Raw genomic sequence first — 16,109 nt, forward strand, 5'->3', positions numbered from 1 at the left:
ACTGAGGCCCTTAGGCAGCCACTAGCTTAAAAAGGCATACGTTGTCATGACATACGTTGACATGAGCAATCATGAGCAAAGTCAACAGTTAATACAGTTACTAGGGCAATGTATATAAAGACTACAGAATAAATTGATTTAATAATTTAACAAAACATCTAAAACAAAATACTATGTATACCTGATGCGACTAGTTATCTGAAAATTGAGTGTGTCCAATGGTGGTATGAATTTATTCTACATGGCTGAATAACATAAAAAACGTTATAATATAACTATACTTAATTTTTCAAGGCTTTATCATGATGAGATTGGACAGGCTATGTCTTATACACACTCTATTTCTTATAACCCAATAATGTTTTGGGTTGACTTGTGCAACAGAAATCAAAGTGTGGTTCACAATATACGAACGTAGATAAAGAGCTTTTTGCACAATGGCCTCTAATAATTGCTCAGGTCAGCAGGGGGTCTGTAATACACACACTGTGTATATATCTTTTTTCGAGAATTTGTGTCGGAATAAGATCACAAGAAACACTAGCTACAGTACAGCTTTTGAATCAAATGTAGATGACGATGAACTTTTTAAGCTTTACAATAACTTGGAGATTATACAGGGCAGTACTCAAACTAGGGTTTCTGTAAATTTTTACCGGGGCCCGGGCCCTACCAAACGTATGTACTTCAAGGGGGGGGGGGGTCTAATATCTTTACCGGGGCCTGCCAAACCTGGGCAAAGCCCTGAGATTATATCATAATTGGAAAATGTCCTTTAAAAAGGCATGTAGATCAACTATACACGTTACATACTCAATGCTCTAGCTAAACATACATAATTGAAATTCATTCTTTGCGGTCTAAAATGAGAAATGTCCACTTAATGTGGAAATGGTGGGGGGGGGGGGGGGGGTCGAGAGAGAGCATACCAAGTCAACACAAGCAGTAAGATATGGACGAGTTTTTCCCAGTCACGAATTGAGTTAACAATTCCGTAGTACTGTATGATTCTTAATCTGTTGGAGATACGACAGAGTGCTCTTGTAAAGCGTTTGTATTTTATTTCTTTATGAAGCAGTCCTTTAGGCGGAATTCCGTCTTGTCGCACCTGAGTCTCGCCCACACGCAGCGCCGCATACCCGACTATGGAAAAAAAGCCTTGACAGACGTTGTCGCGGTGGTGGGGGAGGGGGCGGGACCGCGGCACGTGATTGGTCCTCACCATAGTCACGTGACCCAGCTGACGCGCATGCGGGGTGGAGCCTTCCCCCACTCCAAGCCACTCTCGTCACTCCCATTCGGAAACATGTCAACTAAGTATATTTTTGTACGTGTTTTTGAAAAAGTTTAGGAGGGATTGCAGTGTGCTCGGTTCGGATCAATCGCGGGTTCTTATTTAATACGGTTTTCAGAGTCGTGGAAGCCTTTAAGCTCCTCCGGTAACAGGCTTAAGGCTTGTTTTATCCTTCGTGTGTGCGTGTGCGTGCGTGCGACGAACGTCTTGGGCAAAAATACTACTACGTACTAGAAGGAGGAGGAAAGTCGCTAAGTAGCGATTCTGTCGGGACCTCCAAGCCGGGTAAGTGTTCTTATTACGATAATAGATGACGAATTAATACCGAAACCGAACAAATGATTAAGCCCCGAGCGAAGAGATTTGCTGTAAGAAGATTAGGTGTAATATCCCTTTTTGTGAAGGTGCCCTATACCCGTAGCTTAGTGGCTGGCGAGAGCCCGTACCGGCAACTCGTGTTATACAATACAGTGTATAGTGTATAGTATAGTGTGTTCGGTAGTGTAGTCTAGTGTGTGTAGTGTATCATGTATTGTGTGGATAACTCTGGACACGGTAGGCATGTACCTTGGCCATACATGTTCGGGGACGTAAGGCAACGTCTTAGACTAGACTTAGTTATAATGTAATTTTAACGTATTTACACTACAGTATAGGATTTGTGGTTGTAGGAAGTAAACATTACAACTGGAGAAGCTATATAAGAGTTGTTGGGGGAAAATAGCGTTCTACAGTTACACAGTGTCGCTTATTGATGTTTTTTTGCTATTCTAGTGTTCATACACACTGACAAATGTAGAAAGATACCTATATTCAAAGCCGTCCTCTCATTTTCACAAAAAGAGATAATCGAGGTACCGTATGCAGGTACTTGATAAAACCAAATCTATTTGTGTACAGCATATGATAGTTGCACTACCACAGTTGGTTGGATAAGTGTTATTTAAGAGATTTATGCCCAAAAACCTCTAGAATATTCGCGCAGATTCGCTATCATGTTTCCAGAATCGATGATGTAGTACGTAGGATACCAAGCATGATTCATTGGGCAATTATGTAACTAATTTAAAAACTATAACATTTAGTCAATTAGGTGTGCATTTGTCATTAACACTAAAGCTGAATTAAAACAATTTGTTTTATAACCAAGCGATAGTGTGGGTTACCCAAGCGACAAAACGATACACGTTTCAACGCAGCTACAAACTATGAAATTACCCTCCCCTATTCTGATATCGCACCCCATCCAAAGCCCAAATGAAAAATGACTATCGGAAATCCAAATAAAAAGATTGAATATATTCGTGTACGGGGGAGGGAGGGTGTAACATAGGCCGATGTAGCGACTGGGGGATGATTTGATAGCAATTGGCGAACAGGGGCGAGCAGGGGAGTACCCTAATGTGCGACAGCTGCCGGGTCCCACACACAACACACAAACACACACAAGGTCTAACCGACATTCATCTGGCTGTGGGTAGCATCGCATCAACACATAGATGTAACAATCATACATACTTGGTATACGTCATTCAAACATTGACTGCAACATTCCACACACAACACACAAACACACACAAGGTCTAATCGACATTCATCTGGCTATGGGTAGCATCGCATCAACACATAGATGTAACAATCATACATACTTGGTAACATTCCACACACAGCACACAAACACACAAGGTCTAACCGACATTCATCTGGCTGTGGGTAGCATCGCATCAACACATAGATGTAACATACATACTTGGTATACGTCATTCAAACATTGACTGCAACATTCCACACACAACACACACAAGGTCTAACCGACATTCATCTGGCTGTGGGTAGCATCGCATCAACACATAGATGTAACATACATACTTGGTATACGTCATTCAAACATTGACTGCAACATTCCACACACAACACACACAAGGTCTAACCGACATTCATCTGGCTGTGGGTAGCATCGCATCAACACATAGATGTAACAATCATACATACTGTATACGTGATTCAAACTTTGACTGCAACATTCCACACACAACACACAAACACACACAAGGCCTAACCGACATTCATCTGTCTAAGGGGTAGCCAAAACATGGATGTAACAATCATACATACTTGAATCATGCACAAACGAAGTCAACCAACTATACGGTTGAGAATTTCAAACATTATCAATCCTTATTTAGTAACCGTCAATTAAATATTTGTTTTAGCCTTCCATAGCCTTCAAAACGAACCATCCCCAAGCATGCACCGAAGATTATAATCAGGCCCGTTTTTGACCTTGTCAGCGCCCTAGGCACAACTAATAGTAGTGCCCCTTTCAATTTATATAACAGGGTGTCCACCGACCGAGAAATTCGGGAATCATGCGGGAGTTTTTGAACCGGGAATTATGTGTGAATTTTGTATTTCTAAGTAGAGTTTTCAATTTACCGTGATCGCGCATGACATTGACAACAGTGACGTTTACGTGACCGCGGTAGACGATAATATGTCTACACACGGCCGCAATGGATGATCAGAATTTTCACGATCGCAGAACACGATGATGATATCTACGGATCCGCGAGGGATGATCAGAATATTGCCACGATTACGGAATACAATGATAATGCCCACACGACCGCAGGAAACAGCAAGAATTTTGCCGCGATTGCGGAAGACGAAGACGATCTCTACGCTACTGCGGGACATGATCAACATTTTGGAGCAAACGCGGGAGTCGATTACCATGTATTCATGACCGCGGGACACGATTGTGATGTCTACATAGGACCGCGGGAGATACAATAATGATTTCTACACGACCGCAAGGGATGATCACAATTATGCCGCGATCGCTCATAGATGGTAATGTCCACATGACCGCGGGAAATATCAGAATTTTGTCTGATTCGCGGAAGACGATTAACTCCATATGTCCGCGGGAGATGATTACCATTTTGCCGCTATTGCGGTAGGCGATTACTATGCCCAAACGACAGCGGGGGATATATTATGTATTCACGGCTGCGAGGGGTGATTATCACAATAGCGCAAGACGATCATAATGGCCACACGATCGCGGGAAAAGTAGATTTTTGCCTCATTCGCGGTAGAGGATGTTAATCTCCTCACGACCGCGGGATATGTTCATATATTATGGCCTCGATCGTGGAAGACGATAATTATGTCTAAACGACCCAACCGCGGAAAATAGTAAGAATCTTGCCACAAACGCGGGAGACGATTACGATGTCTACACGGCCGCGAGATGTTATCGGAAGTTTACCGCGATCGCATGCAAATATAACCTAATTTTTTTCATTTTCCAAATTTTTGGCACCCCCCAAAAAAACCAATTGCCTCGCGCCATAGGCACGTGCCTACCGTGCCTATTCGGTAAATCGGCCCTGATTATAATGTAATTCAATCTTAGAAAGCAGCATGCACCCATACACACGACATTTATATGCAGGTACGACTCACAGAATTGCAACAAGGCACAAGACAATTGTATAAAGTGCATTGGAAGCTAAATCAAGGATATAACAGGTAAATCGTGTGAATCTGATGGCAGTATTAAAATATAATACACTAGATAACGCACAGGATACATGCGAAACGGCTTTCCTGATTTATGTCAACAGAAAAAGTTCAATGATTGAATAAATTAAATTAATGAACATCCAAAATCTACTCTTTTGGGACAACAATGGCATGCTTTTGAACGTAAAATATTCTTTCAACACAAGACAACAGTGAAATATGCAGTATAAATGTGTCTATTGTACTATTACAAAACAAGCGGTGATTGTATTAAGCACCTGCTGCTGAACATAGAAACATGGTGTTTAATGCACAACTACGCGATAAGAAAGGGGTCTATACTGTATACTCTATACTGTAATACTATATGACATCATGGTTATAACATTTAATTTAAAAACGTGCACGTACATAGTTGCGACTTTGCACAAAAAGCACAACGTTCTCATACTATAACACGTCGTACGTCATTGAAATTTGGTGACAAATAAAATTAGAGGTAAGGCTAATGCAATCGATGTATTTAATCTCAACTCAAAATAAAGTTTTGATGTTCTTTTGAAATTCAAACAGTTTTTGTACTGGTAATTCCGGAAATCTTGCCACAGAATATCGAGTAGGACATTTGTCATTACGTGTTTTAGTACAGTAATTGTGATTTACTGAGATTATACCATAATATCAACATCATTAATACTCTTTAAACACTTGTTTCTATGTTATTGTGTTCTTTGTGGTGATAATCAGGGTGATAATGTAATTACAATACAGCTCTAAATAGTTTATTTTCAACTCTGTAATCGTAATCGTGGTGAAATATTATAGTTGGAATATCTTAGTGCTTTTCATAGCAACCAAAATTCAATAAACTATTTAAAACATCTGTCAGCTGATAAATCTGTCAGCCACTACAGGAGCCCCCTACGAAGACTGGAAGTCCATGGAGTTTTTGGAGGGTTCCGAAAAGTCACAAAGAAATAACAAATAACAAAAAAATATAACACAGGACAAAGGCAATTTCCATCAAACTGAAATTGGATTCTTGAATGTCACTTTTCTTCCAGACTTTTTCGTATACGACTTTTGAAAATCCACATCGTTTGAAGTTTTAGATACATTTGAGGGCTTAACCTCATCATTCTGAAGGACATAGGCCGGTTTAACTCTGTCAAGACTAACTTTAACATTAGAACCATTCACTTTTATTGTGATAGTTTTACTGTCTTTCTTGATCTATGGATGAAGTCCGGTGTATGGATGTTGTAAAGATTTTCTCATTGCATCCACTCTCAGAAAAACGTGCGAACATGTGTCCAAATCACGAAAAATGAAGCTTCGGTTAATGCCGTGTCTCTTGATATTTGTTGGTTTTATTGATGAAATCTTGAGTCGTAATCGAGACACGAATTAGTCGGATCCTCTAAGGGTGCTAGCTGGGTTGTTGGCATAAAATACTCGCCAGGGAGGCGTAAAACCTCTCCAAAAACCATTTCAGCAGACGAGGTGTTCAGATCCACACGGAAAGCATTTCTTATTCCAAGAAGCACTGTAGGGGGGTTCGCATTCCATAACAATGGGGGTTCTTCAAAAATCAGACACTCAATACAGCATTTTTGATGTGTCTGTATAATATTTTTAATAATTTGGATATTGGGGAGACGATCTTTTAAATGCAAATAATATTTAGGTAAGTAATTGGAAATTACAATGTTACAAACTACATAGATTTAAGTAGTCGTCATAATCACTATGTTACAGCAACCATCTGAAAATTTGATAATTTAATTAAACACAGCGAAACTTTTAGTTGGATTGATTCAATCAGATTAAAACTGTTCAATTATGCAAGCAATATGGCCGACAGTTAAAATATGAGATAACAATTTAAAATATTCCACTTTTTACCTACAAGAGAATTTACGCATAAAACATTCGTGAACCTTTTTGATTTATTTCGATCAGCCGCTGTAAATTATTTATCCAAATCACTGGAAATTCTCTTCGATTAAATGATTACCGTAGTAGTAATGGCATTACAATAAAACAATCAGATTATAAATATGATAAACAATTAATATTTAACCCTACCGGTAATTGATGATAATTAATATTAATTATTGATAGTGAATTACATTTAGATTTTGGCGATCATAAAGTTTACCTCCGTGTTAAATGCAGTACTTTAAATTATCCCTCCCGTAGTTTAGGTGACAGAATGTTTTAAAATGAAGTTAAATTTTGACTGGATTTTTTTATGTTTTACTGGAAGGATATCAGTTGTTTACGAGAATTCTACATAAAGCAATTGTGATAATCAATAATCAATCATTAAGATGGGGCGACACTTAGGTGCGTATTTTAACCCAAATATGAGCGAAGGATGAGTGTAGAATGGTGTGAGATGATCTGTGTAGCTTTGTTACTGACTAAGGGCCCTTTCACACGAGGCCACTGGTGGCGGACACCGGTGTCCGCCACCAGTTACCGGCCGGGAAACTGCAGTGGATGGTACAGGCAACTTACAAGCCACTCTACTACAGCCACTGTACTGTTAGTTGTGAAAATGCTGTCGAACAATGAACATCTCCTTCTTCTCGCGTTGATAATAAAGAAAATAAGGCAAAGACACAGGCGTACTATACCGAATAGCCGATTACTTTTCAATTTCGCAAATTAGATCATCAGTATCCACTTTGTTTTCTATTATTTTGTTTATTCTCTTCTTCTGTTATTTTCCTTTGTCTTTTTCTTTTTCAGCAACGTCCTCTTTATTTTTCTTCTGGTCACTCATTTTCACAAACAAACAATTCAACACGAAAACACTCAACAACTACAACCATAGTGCGTTTGTCTTTGCAGTCTGCACAGGAACTGATTCAAAATAGTAGCTGCGCGCTCATCCACGGTGGCGGCCACTGGTTGCTACGTGTGAAAGCTCCCGTATAATTTAATGCCCCGCGACGAGTTGACGCCACTGCAGTTGCCGGCGGTGGCCGACTAGCAGTTGCGCGAAAAGACACTGCTCGGCCACTGTGTGGTGGCGGGCAACTACAGTGGCTGTGTGTGAAAGGTCCCATTTAAAATAATGTTAAAGCTGTGGCGGGCAACCAGTGGCGGCCACCGGTGGCGGCCACCAGTGGCCTCGTGTGAAAGGGCCCTAAGATCAGCTGTTTCATTAGCCAGGATCATTTATTTTAAGCCCAATGATCAGGAACAGCTGGGTCCAGTTTCGAACCATCAAAAAGCTACTGACTTTTCTCAGGATCGAACCGGCGACCTTTTGATTAGTAGGCGAGCACTATAACCACTCAGCTACCCAGCCAGTTCATTACTAATCCTTATTAGCCTTTTTATTACTAATCAAATTAACATTGATAACATGATAACATTACGGATAGTAATTACTTTGGGTAACATTACGAGAAATTATAGTTAAACTGTAGTATAACTTAATAGTGTTGAGCTGTTTGAAAAAATAACCTCTTCTCAACCTAACCTATAATCGTGGCACAAAATTTATGACGATGATAGGCTATGAATCAATGGCAATGATTTCCCTGTGATGTGCCTTCTTGTTCCATAGATTGGTCACGAGTATAAAGCTAAAATTTAATAGCTTAGTACCTTGAATTTAACTTAAGGTAGAATTTTTTGTGTAAAAATTCAATTTATTCAATAGCATTTTAAATCAGAAAAGGGACCCGAAGCCAGGAGTACAAAGTTCAACTGATAACGCCACCACACCGGGCTCGATATAGGAATCCTCCAGTCGGCGTCTTGCTCGGAACGTGGAAATGTCAACCAGTACAGTTTGTGCGACAGTTTTGTTCGTTTTTGTAAATCGTATTCGTATTGTAAATATCCGTGTGTGTTATGTGCTTTAAATGACGGCTACTTCAGCCGAGATGTGTCTGACTATGACATTATGATGCCGAAACTGCTGTAACCAACCACCAACATACAAAATTTGAGCTGTTTTACGAAGGTAAAACAGTAGAATTCCCATCCTTATGGAACAGCTGAAGCTACTTTTATCGTTAGTTCTCTCCGGTGCACTGTAGATGTCGTGTTTTGTTTACAATTTGTTTATTTCTTTTCAGTCATTTAAAACGTTTAACCAAATGAAACTATATGATCATAAATAATAACTCATCCTCTAGTTATATAGCCAAACAGTAAAGCACAAACAATAATTAAATTAACTCGAAAATAATAAATAAAAATTTCGCCTGTGCTCAAGGGGTTTAACAACTAAAGTGTAATTTGGTCAGCCAATAATGTTTTATTGCCATATTTTGAAGAACAATCTACTTGTTTATTATGTGTTTATACTGATTAATACTGTTTATACCTGTACTATTTAAAATAAGTAACACTTAAAGACATTACGACCTACAATCAACTGGTGTATTTCGCATTCCGTTCATGGCTTGGACTTAACCTAACCTAAAAACGTGTTGTACAGTGTTTGAAAGACTAATTATTTATATGCTTTATAGTGACTGTAGGAAAATATAATGTGTAACACGAAAGCAAAAAGCCTTTGTTGCACTCGAGATCATGTAAACATTGCTCTCGTGTGCAGCAAAGTGCCACTTTGCTCACTAGTTACACAAATAACTATTCTAACAGTTTTGTAACTTTCTTACTTACGCGCCAAGAGGAAAACAGTTCGTATGCTCGTTCATACTTCTTTCTAGATTTTTCAGGTAACAGGTTTAATGAAACATGTTTTTAGTTTCTGCTATTTCTGGTCTACCATTATATTAACAAGCACTTTCACTGAGTTCGTTATTTTTTAACATGTTAGGCTCACTTATAATTCATCTTTCAAATACTACACTTCAGGTTGTGTTCAAACCAAGCGTTGAACGAAAATAGAACGTAAACTATAAACACGAAATGACAGGTTAAATCGTAGTTATAATAGTCAATCAGCCGATCATAGTATTCTTATCTTTAAGTGTTGCCAACATATTTTCAAGCGTACACGGATTACATACATAATAAAACACGCTGTTTTGTGTTGTTTGGTTGGAACCCTGATGTGCGCCAAAGTGACAGAGTATAAATATGCAGCGATTAGCAGCTTTCTGTACTATAAACAGTACAAGGAAGCCAATTTTGTCGGGTGTATGTAGGAAAACAGACTTTGTGCTCGTATTAGAGTATAGGATATCCATAGCAGAAACAGCTGTTATATAATTGTTTACATTGTTATCAGTTTTTACACCTGACGATACGACTGTTTCCATGGTTACTATCCTCATGACAACGTCGAAAGTTAAGTGTGTGGTTAACACGGTTTTATGATCGTGACCACTTTTATCTGCACAAATCATGCATTTCAGACTTTGTATCCTTACTAACTTTACATTAATCAAATAAAAATGGAATATGAAACAAAGAATATCTCTGCAGAAATCGTGTATTTTCCTCTTTACTAATTCAATATTTATCAAATTAATAATGAATATGAAACAAAAAACAAAAATATAGTTAAAAATCTTCAAAAACCTTATAAAATTCTGAGAATGTATACAACAAAGTAACTTGAAAATATTAAAAGATATTGAGTGGTTTAGAACTGGCGTTTACATTGTTTTGCCATGTTAACTTCATATGATAGTTTAATTGAAATGACCTTTATTAGGATGATATTATAATTAAAATATATTGTTTTAATCAACATTTGTTGCAAATTATTTAATTTTAAACCGTAGTAAGCAGAGGTGCCTAGTAATTTTGTAGCAATATTCTTTCTTGAAAATATGCCAAAGCTTTCAATTTGAGCGAATCCTTAACCCAAAGTTCTTACAGAATAATTACTAAGTTATATGTTATTCTTGAAACATTCATTAAGTTTGTCAAATTGATTATGTAATATCATATTTGAACACATCCAACTTCATTTGAGCAAATATTAAATTTGAGGGCCCATTAAGCCGAATGTAAGTAATGATTCTAAAAGAAAACTAAGAAAAATATGGTCCTCTTTTAATATTAATAGTGGCACTACAATTATTTCTTAACAGAATTTTTCATGGTCCATACTTCATCCTGAACAAAGATTGGCCCTTTCAAATTTTCTAAAGATTTTTTTATGTTGGAATTTGCAGTTTAAGACAATAAATAAAGCTGTCTTATACATCCATAATGTTGCAAACTGAATACAGTACTACATTATAAAAAAAAATAAAACATACCCCCGCCGCAGCAAACCTGCAGACTAAGCGAATTTCCATTTGACTGATTGGATTTACACTGAAATGTCTACTTAAAAATATAACATTTATTCCCGATTTAAATAGAATTAGTTTAACAAGTACTTAGGTTTGCTGCATCAGGGAGGGTAAAATTGTTTTTTTTTTGTAAAATGTTAATAGTTAGTAAGAAATAAAAACATTTTCCAAATTTGATCAAAATATGTTCATAAACAAGCAAACTACAACCGTTTACTTATTCTCCATAAGAATATTATGGGCATTTTAAATTTACAATTTTTTGAATTTTCTCCGTAACCGTTAGGCGCATAATAACGCTTCAATATACTAAATTATTTGTTTTTTTAAGCTCTACAAAATGGTTTGGAAATAAATTGCAAAATTTTAAGTTTTTTGGGTCAAAAATGGGAAAACCCTATTTTTACCCCATAAAACCCCCCGTAAACACCCGTTCCCATGGTCCGATCATGCTGGATCGCGAACTCGTTCGAATAAACGTAGGTTTACACGTTTGTACCAAATTTCATCAAAATCGGATCATTTTTGCTTGAGTTATCGTGCTGACGGACATATATATATATATATATATATAAATATATAAATATATATATACTAGCTGTACCCGTGGGCTTTGCCCCGTTTAACTTCACAAATGAGCTCGTTTGCATGGCTCAATCACGTCCTGGTTGGAGTTCGTTCGCTACGCTCACTCATTTTTTGGTTGCAAATTGGCTGTAGTCATAAGTTTAAAAAAATAATAGTGCTGCACCCTGTTGGTAATCCTTGTAACTTTAATGCTATTGAACATCATAGAACAGAACCAACTTGTTTAATTGAAACAGCTGTTAAGAAATTCCTTTTAACACTATTCGTGCTGTCGACATGTTTGAACATAAAAGTTGCATTTATTTCAATGTTAAGCAATTGCGGGAATTCCCGTCATCAGCACCCAACGTGTTAAATATGAAAAATCATAAGGTTAATATGGGAAACTTCAGAGCCACTGGGGCGGAGCCCGAAAGCCCGATCAGAATAAAAACTACTTAGTTTTTCTATTTAATGCCCAAAGAATCTGTGTACCGAATTTCAGCCTCCTAGGTAAATGGGAAGTGGGAGAATTAGTGATGAGTGAGTGAGTGAGTGAGTCAGTGAGGGCTTTGCCTTTTATATATTTAGATGAATTTGAACGGATGGTGTTTTTGGCCTCTAGGGACCTCAAAACGAAAAAAAAAATCGGTCCCGCGTCCAGGTCTTACCATGAGTACTACGGTAATAGCTTATTCCCTATATGGGAAATTCGCTAAAAAAACATGCATTAGGAACAACTACTATTACTCTATAGAATTTTAATTTTTTTAAATTGGAACTTGGCAGCAATACTAGATACATAGAACGCCAATGGCTCGATAGAGAAAATCTTCCAATATTCATTATTACTTATTATTATGCATTATTACGTATAATGCCTTTAAGTAGACATATATTTAAGAAAAATTGGATTACAAATTATTTTTATCGGCACGATAATAACAGTTTAGGCGTACGGTGGGTTTGTGGTACTGCAATGATGAAACAAACGACGACTAAACGATTTCGAAATTTATAATTGACTAAAGGTACGCGCGCACTGCGACGGCACGGCCGGCCGTTACGGCCGTCACAACATTTTGGACTGATGTATTTTGCAATTGAGTTATTTTGCTGTGAGCAGTGAGAGTGTGGGAGCTATGGATATCGACGAAGACGTGGTGGTAGTTGGATTAATTTTAGGAGAAGAGGAAGAGGAGAGGAAGAGGAAGAGGAAAGCGAGATTTTGGATACATAATATAAATAGAAAACGACTAGGTTTTGGTGGATTTCACACATTACTCCCCGATCTTGTAGAGGACGATGACAAATTTTTCCAGTACTTTAGGATGACCCATGAAAAGTTCGAATGTCTACTTCGAAACCTAGAGGAGAGTCTTTCTAGACATGATACAAATTTCCGTGCCGTGGGGTGCGCGCACTGGGACAGCACGGACGTCACGGACGCCGCGGAATTGTCCTGAGATTCGCTCCTCCGAACTTTCTGACAGACGTCGGTGGCGGCGGTGGCGTCCGTGACGGCCGTGCCGTCCTAGCGCGCGCACCTCCATTACATTACATGGGAACGACTTTTGGAAAAGGCCGGCCGTGACGGCCGTAACGGCGCAGTGCGCGCGGGGCTCAATAATATTAAACATGTAAAGAACATTTAGAAAATGTGTATTGGTTTTCTCATTTTTCATGTCCTCAGTAGCTTACAATGGCTAGACGAAACTGTCATAAAAACAACAAACGATAGAATGCAGCATGCTCAAAGCCGTTATTTTTTCAACCTAACCTTTTATAAAGCAATTTAATTATTTATTTTTATACTGTTTGCAAAACAAACAAAAATAAGAGTCGTACTAACGTTGTATTATACTTACCAAACTAAAAGAAAAAAATATTACTACAAAATTTGTTATTGTTTATCGTTTAGAATATAAGATTTATATGCATCTACTGTTTTGTAGGTGACAATGTTTACGAAATCTTGAGTTTAGACGCAACTACTATGATAAAAAGATAACCTTGCGCAATTGGAATACAATTCTGTTTAAGATATTTGAGTACTATCGAATAACTTCCTATAATCACAAACAAAGGAAAGTAAGAAGATCTATTTTAGGCCTTCCGCTACTTGAATAAACATGTAAGTTTTTACAACACAGAATTGTTTATTTCTCTTTGTCATGGTGTGGTTGTTTTGGTAAATCAGTAAATGTTTGTAATAATTAACACATTTTTTGTAATCTCACAACATTCGATCTTGGTTCGTCCTGTCAGGCACTTCGTCGTCTTTGACTCATCTCAAAGACGAACTAAACCTGCGATAATATCTTAGATAATGATATATATATCAAGATAATATATCAAGATGGTGTATCAGTGCTAAACTAAATTATGCTCCCTCAATATATGACAATTAGTCTCTGTTAGTTGTAGTCATATCAAAGTAACGTTTTATTTCCTGATTAGTTACTTAGTTTCACTTTTGTGGTTGCTTAATCAGACTTATCTTAAAAGTTTGCATTATGATTGTCGGAGACTGAGTTCTTAAGTTGACCTTAGGTTTAGGACATTTGATAGCTGAGCTCCTGTATGGGACAACCTCAGTCTTAATTCAGAGAACACAGATAAAAATGTACCAAAAATTACATTATCGCTTTAAGTTTGGTAATGGGGACATACAAGATTCTACATTGACTTGAGATATACCTTCAGTTTATTTGATTAAAAGCTTGTGTAAAACATTGTCGTAGTGTAATTTTTGTGGCTGATACAACAGACTGATTGATGATGATCATACCATTAAATGTTTGGCATATTTTTAAATGGAACGGATCCAACTCAAGTCTTGTTATTATTTGTCTAACACCAACCTCTTCTTAGTGGGCCGCCTTAACTCAATGAACCGTAAGAATAAATGGCAATAAGAAGACTTATTTGTGTAGACGTGAAAATTGTGAATTTGTGTAATCAAGGATTGAACTTATTGTCACAATATTTTATACAACACAAAGGATAACTGAAAATATACCCATTTTTGGAATATTAAACCTTTATCATGGTTCAGATATAAACACATCCTCAATAAGCCACACGGAAACGCGGCTGTCAAATCATTCATTAAACACTCGTCCTTCACCATTGACTATGAACTCATTTCACTCACCTTTGCCTTGCCAAACTATAAGCACTCTAGGTTTGCAGTAAATTTGTCTAAGCTTCATTTATGAATCGCAAAATACAATTCTCTAACTAAGCCGATCTTTTGCTATACACGTACAAAAATTATGAAGGAAGGACGCTTTTGGACTGTTACTTGTGGGTATTCGGCTACTCTTGCCTTATGACAATATATGCTTATTTCGTCAACAATCTTGGCAGATTATATCCAGAGAGGAGCGTAAAAAGGTTATTAATGATCGGACAAACCCGACACTGCAGCATTGAAGACTTTACATACGGAGGCGTGAGTTACGAGCTATGTATGATAATGTTATGGTAATGTCTGCCACTGCGCTACGCGGCCTGGACCTTGCACTATGGTGGAAATCTGCTCACTTGGTGTATGTCACGTGAGGTACGAGCTATGTATGATAATGTTATGGTAATGTCTGCCACTGCGCTACGCGGTCTGGACCTTGCACTATGGTGGAAATCTGCTCACTTTGTGTGTCACGTGAGGTACGAGCAATGTATGATAATGTTATGGTAATGTCTGCCACTGCGCTACGCGGCCTGGACCTTGCACTATAGTGGAAATCTGCTCACTTGGTGTATGTCACGTGAGGTACGAGCTATGTATGATAATGTTATGGTAATGTCTGCCACTGCGCTACGCGGCCTGGACCTTGCACTATGGTGGAAATCTGCTCACTTTGTGTGTCACGTGAGGTACGAGCTATGTATGATAATGTTATGGTAATGTCTGCCACTGCGCTACGCGGCCTGGACCTTGCACTATAGTGGAAATCTGCTCACTTGGTGTATGTCACGTGAGGTACGAGCTATGTATGATAATGTTATGGTAATGTCTGCCACTGCGCTACGCGGCCTGGACCTTGCACTATAGTGGAAATCTGCTCACTTGGTGTATGTCACGTGAGTTACGAGCTATGTATGATAATGTTATGGTAATGTCTGCCACTGCGTTACGCGGCCTGGACCTTGCACTATAGTGGAAATCTGCTCACTTGGTGTATGTCACGTGAGGTACGAGCTATGTATGATAATGTTATGGTAATGTCTGCCACTGCGCTACGCGGCCTGGACCTTGCACTATGGTGGAAATCTGCTCACTTGGTGTATGTCACGTGAGGTACGAGCTATGTATGATAATGTTATGGTAATGTCTGCCACTGCGCTACGCGGTCTGGACCTTGCACTATAGTGGAAATCTGCTCACTTGGTGTATGTCACGTGAGGTACGAGCTATGTATGATAATGTTATGGTAATGTCTGCCACTACGCTACGCGGCCTGGACCTT

The 16,109-nt window shown here is 38.2% G+C and overlaps 1 protein-coding gene across 2 annotated transcripts in view; it reads left to right on the top strand.

Moving 5' to 3' along the window:
- The first annotated feature begins 1,368 nt into the window (after positions 1-1,368).
- LOC129001668 (homeobox protein OTX2-A-like) overlaps positions 1,369-16,109 on the top strand; it is a 73,620-nt gene continuing 58,879 nt past the window's right edge. For both annotated transcript variants that reach the window (XM_054429044.1, XM_054429045.1), the window contains exon 1: positions 1,369-1,579. The gene's annotated coding sequence lies outside the window, so the exon portion shown is untranslated. The remainder of the gene's footprint in view (positions 1,580-16,109) is intronic.

Source organism: Macrosteles quadrilineatus, unplaced genomic scaffold (assembly GCF_028750875.1).
Source record: "Macrosteles quadrilineatus isolate MER2022 unplaced genomic scaffold, UCM_ALF_1.0 Scaffold_8__2_contigs__length_117827958, whole genome shotgun sequence".
NCBI classification, from domain to species: Eukaryota; Metazoa; Arthropoda; class Insecta; order Hemiptera; family Cicadellidae; genus Macrosteles; species Macrosteles quadrilineatus.